At 61.6% G+C, this 255-nt stretch overlaps 1 protein-coding gene across 1 annotated transcript in view; it reads left to right on the top strand.

The window, feature by feature from the left end:
• Positions 1-255, top strand: part of MMS22L (MMS22-like, DNA repair protein) — a 131,946-nt gene that overhangs the window by 110,273 nt on the left and 21,418 nt on the right. The gene's annotated exons all lie outside the window — the stretch shown is intronic.

Genomic DNA, 255 nt, shown 5'->3' with positions numbered 1-255 from the left:
AGGCCAAGTGCAAGGTCCTGCCCCTGGGTCGGGGCAACCCCCGGTATCAACACAGGCTGGGGGATGCAGGGATTGAGAGCAGCCCTGCCAAGAAGGACTTGGGGGTACTGGTGGAGGAAAAGCTGGACATGAGCCAGCAATGTGCGCTCGCAGCCCAGAAGGGCAAACTGTATCCTGGGCCACATCCAAAGAAGCGTGGCCAGCAGGTCGAGGGAGGTGATTCTGCCCCTCTACTGTGCTCTGGTAGACCCCCCC

Source organism: Pygoscelis adeliae, unplaced genomic scaffold (genome assembly GCF_000699105.1).
Source record: "Pygoscelis adeliae isolate BGI_AS28 unplaced genomic scaffold, ASM69910v1 Scaffold41, whole genome shotgun sequence".
Taxonomy (NCBI): domain Eukaryota; kingdom Metazoa; phylum Chordata; class Aves; order Sphenisciformes; family Spheniscidae; genus Pygoscelis; species Pygoscelis adeliae.
The sequence above is the reverse complement of the archived record's forward strand: the minus strand, read 5'-3'. Positions and strand labels throughout refer to the sequence as shown.